Here is a 5030-nt window from a genome sequence, read left to right as displayed (position 1 = left end):
AGCGTTGCATGCCTCTAAAGGAACCAAAAAAGAGGATCAACGCCTCTGACCACAGCAGGATGCATCAAAGAACAGTGTTGCTTAAACAAGTAAGCGAGAGGAAACATACTGCTGGTGCGTTGCTTCAGACTCTCCTTTCACTGCACTCTTCTATTTTGGTTCACTGTAAAGCTAAAGTTCATTTTTGCAAACAATATGGCATATTTGCACAAGCAGATATTTTCCTCTAATGTTTACTTCTTAGTGTTTGAGTGATTTGCAAATTTATTTATTTATTTTATTTCCTCTAAGCCACTGTTTCCCAACCTGGGGGTCCTGACCTCCACTAGGGGTCGCCAAACCTCACAGGGGTGCTTGATTTTAAGGTGTGTAAGACAATGTTTGTATACCTATATCTCAGGATTTCATTCATGTCTGTGAAGAAATCTAAATGAAATTGTTATTTTAAAAGTATAGATCATTATTAAAAACATAAACTTTAATAAATTCCCAAGGGATGAGGGCACAATGTAGACCTTCACACAAGCTATATTCACAGAGCCTTCACTCTCTGCTAAACATCCTCATCCTGCATTATAAATGTACACAGTAAACAATCAAAGAGCTGATAGAACGATGGCCAAGTGTCAGGGAGAGGAAAACACCGAATCCGGTGGTAAAGAAAGCCGGATTGTTTAAAAATACATGAAACAGACAGAGAATTGTATAAAGAGTTCCTAAAAACATCAGGAAAACTCGTCTGATGCAATATGCTGAACTAAACTGTTCAAAATTCATCCAAATCATTTGTTTTACACAAACTTCCTGCAGTTATTGCATGCACTATTTGGGCTAATCACACAGTTTATCAGTTGTTCAGTACTGTTCTTGCTATGCACTGAATATAATATAAAATATCCATGAAATATGTCACTTAGTCAAGTGTTGTCAGTAAACTCAGTGACAGAAAAGGTTGGTAACCCCTGATCTAAGCAACACACTGTAAAGTCATAACGACCAACTGTCTTTTTCTTAAGAAACTGACAAAGTTGCAAAACAATTGACTTTGTGCAATTGTCCCACTGTTGTCAGTAACGTTTTCTGCTCACTAGATGTCGCTGTGACTAAAGGGAAAGACGCCAGATGGGGAAAAGACACTTGCCTTCTTCTCTTGATGAAGGTAACTTTAACTCTGCCTAAATTTATTTCCTGTCTAGTGTACTGTAAAATAAATGAAGCACAAAAGGTTCACATAATGTAGGAATGATGCATACTGCATGTACTACATTTATCAAGCACCCTAACCCTACACATTATGATGATAGTGAGAAAGCAATGATCAGAGAAATTGACAACTATTTTGATTATTAATTATATTTGTAATCTATCAAGCAAAGATCCCAAATTCTCACTGGTTGCAGCTTCTTAAACAATATGAAAATCTTTGTGATTTGGACCGTTGGTTGAATAAAAACAAGACATTTAAGTGCATCTCTTTGGTCTCTGGGGGATTGTAAGTCTTTGTCACTATTTTCTGTCATTGTACAGACCCAACGATTAATCAAGAAAATAATCTGCAGGAAAAACAACATGCCTTATTTGCTGTAATATTGCCACTTCTTTAATGTTTATAAATGTGTGTGTGCCGTCGTGCATGTGTGTCAGTGTTACTTCTCTTGTGTGGGTGGAGTTGTCGTAAGGGTGTATGTGTGCTCAGCCTTGTAGGTTCATTTATTACTGTTTATTTCCCCATGCCAGTGGTAATCAGCAGCAGGATTAGTGTTAACTGCCACCCAGTCACTGGCAGACTCCACGTGGGCCACCGCAGGCCCCTCCTGCCTGACCGGGTCTGTGCGGGACCAGCTTGCAGTGACGAGGAACTGGGGAGTCCGCTAATCCTGAAGAAAGACCCCCGTCTGGCTTCCTCCTCTCTGGGCCACCTATCACCACATCACAGAGCCCAGGCACCAGCACCAGGCCTGAGGATGAGCTAATCACTGAGAAGAGAGGAGAGGAGAGGAGAGGAGAGGAGAGGAGAGGAGAGGAGAGGAGAGGAGAGGAGAGGAGAGTGTGTTTCTAAGTGTATGTGTGAGGGAGACACAGAGAGGGGAGAGAGCTGGACCACCCACCCGGAGGATTCAGAGGCACAGGATTCACAGCCCATTCTGTTGACCTGCCACACCGCCCCAGCTCTGGGCAAGGCCCTCCCCAATTGTTCCGCCTGCTAACATGAGGAGGGGGGTTAGACAAGGGGGGATGGGGGGTGGACGAGCAGTAAACAGTGGGCTGAGCTTCTCTCCTTCAGCGCACAAAGGGGCTGAATTGTGTCGGGACTGGAGCACTTTAGAGTGGCCCTGCCATGGGGCCTGAATGAAACATCTGTGGAGGCTGAGCCCGAGGGAGAAAATGCTATTTTGCTGTTCAACCACACTGACAACCTGTTTTCTCTTTCTTTACCCCCCCATCCCACACACCACCACCACCACCACCACCACCTCCCCTCACTGTTATTTCTCCCTTGGCCTTGTAAAACTATTCATACTGTATACTCACATTTGCCAAGCAAGTAACAGAGAAGCAACAGTAAAAGAGAGAGAGAGTGAGAGAGATGACTTGAAGGTTTGAATGAGGATACATCGAACTGGAAACTGGATTTTCATGTATTTTTTTCCACATCCTCCTGAACCTGCACATCATTTTCTTTTTCGGGTCAATTTCATTCAGTGAATATGAAAACTATTAACAGTAGTTTGCACAGTGTGCTGACTGGATGTGAAAGCCTGTTAACTAGTTTGCTCCTGACATAGCTGATAACAAAAATGTTGAGTTCTGATAAGCTATATACAAAACTGCTTAAATGGAGTATCATTTATCAAGTGTTTTGCATAAAAGAAAGGATCAGCATGCAGGGAAAAAGTGACAAATGTGATACTTAATCTAATTTTCAGTCAGGACCACTTCAGTCAAAAAAACTTTATTTCCATTTGCAGTATTATATTTGGTGGTATGGCTCTGTTCTGGGGCCTCTCTACTTTTCCCCGGGCCTACGCAAAAAGCCTCCTTCACGTGCCTTTGTGGAAAGCATAAGGCGAAGAGAGCACACCTCTCTGCCCTACCACATGCCTGCGTGGAAAGCCTTAAGGCAGAGAGAGCACACCACCCTGCCCTTCCATGCGCATACATGTAAAGCCTAAGGCAGGGAGAGCAGCAGCAAAGACCCCCGGGAACAGAACAGATCAGCATCAATGACAAACAGAAATGACACTGATAAGTCAGACACAGCATGAAAAGGAGGAGCTGGGGTGGAGGCAGGTTGCAAAGCAGCTTGCAGAGGAAGCAGCAACAGTAGGCAGAGCGGTTTAAATAGGGCGCCCTGAATGACATTTGCCAATTGGTTGCATAGAGAGGAATCATGTGATCTATCAGCTGACTCCCTTCCATCAATCAGCTACTCCATCAGTTGATCGGCTGTTTTAGATCAGCTGATGTAGCTGGGATGTGAGCTGAGCTTGACATCGTGTCCTGCCTGTTTTTCCATAATCTGATTGCAAATGCTAAAGAAAATCCAGTTTATTACATATTTGGGTCTTGGGTTTCTAGTTTGGGCCTTCATTTCTATTTATTACGATAACATTGTGAGATCTGAGAACATGATGACAGTGCTACAACAATGTAGGACAGACAAGCCAACAATTAATCCATATTATCTAAATCCAATTATTTGGAATTATATCACAAGTAACTAGCCCAAATTTTGGTAATAATCCCTCGTATGTGTGCACACATGTTCAGGAGGAATGGGAGGTCAAAGTTAAACCAGAATGTCAGTGAGTCTGTAAAAATGATGGACAATCTGGAGTACATTGTTACTATTTACAATGACCATTTCAGTCCTAGACACAAGACACAAGATATACTATGCAGGATTTTCCAAAGACAAACAATGTCCAAACTCAGACAGAAGAAGAAGTGATACCCTCAGTCATCACCTATGACCCACTGTGTGTGGCATTGTATAAAACTGAAGAAACTCATGCCCTCTCCATGTATTTTCTTATTTTCTTCTTATTTTCTGTGTTTGGGACATTTATGGGTGTGTACCTCCACAGCTAACAGGTGCCAGACCTTAGGCAGCAGGGATCCAAGAGACACAGTGCAGAAGAAACACAAATATAGCGAGGCAAAACTCCAAGTAAGAGTAAATGTGGGGTTGGCTGGTACTTTCATTTTCACTGATGAGCATGTTTACAAACAGTAACCAACAATCCTGCGCAGTATACCTTTAAAAATAATGGAATCAAATGGTTAAACAGTTGTATCTGGCGGAAAAGAACCTGTCAAAGAATCCAGACAACCACTAGGGTTCTGCTAAGTGACTAACCCCCTTTAATAAACATACCTCAATGTTAAATCATAATTACAAAACACCATATAAGGAAGTGCTGGAGGCAGCCAATCGTGCAAATCAGCAGAGTAAAAGGCCATGCACACCAAGTCTGCATTTTTCGTCTGCGTTTTTAAAATCCTTCCTCTGATAAAAATCTTTACGCGCAGAAACCTTGCTGCGTCCCATGTGTTTTATTGTTCCATTCACTGCAATTATGTGCATTACGAGACATAACGGAATGACACATTTGTTCCTTTGCTTTCCTCCACTGGAGACACCTTCATGCTTTTGCCACTCTGCCCGTGTCCTGCATTTGGCGTGCAGTTACCTGGAGGGGCTGAGCTGTCCTCTCTCTCTGTCTCCACACTTTTGCTCTATCTGTGTGCATTCTTCATTCTCTGTTACATCCTCCGCATCATCATCATCATCATCATCATCATCATCATCATCATCATCGTATACGATATAATATTACCATCTGACCTGTTAAAGGTAAACTATATGAGGTATGGAACAATACTGTGCACCCCGTCTTCTCTCTTGTTGAGAAAGTATGTATATGTCAGGTTACGCCACATTTTCTGCTTCTTGGTCAAACAACTCTCATAAGGCTTCTGACAGATTCGTAAAAGTACAGAAATCAAACCTGTCCCAAAAACTTTCA

This window comes from Epinephelus moara, chromosome 5 (genome assembly GCF_006386435.1).
Source record: "Epinephelus moara isolate mb chromosome 5, YSFRI_EMoa_1.0, whole genome shotgun sequence".
NCBI classification, from domain to species: Eukaryota; Metazoa; Chordata; class Actinopteri; order Perciformes; family Serranidae; genus Epinephelus; species Epinephelus moara.
Note: the sequence above shows the minus strand (reverse complement) of the source record.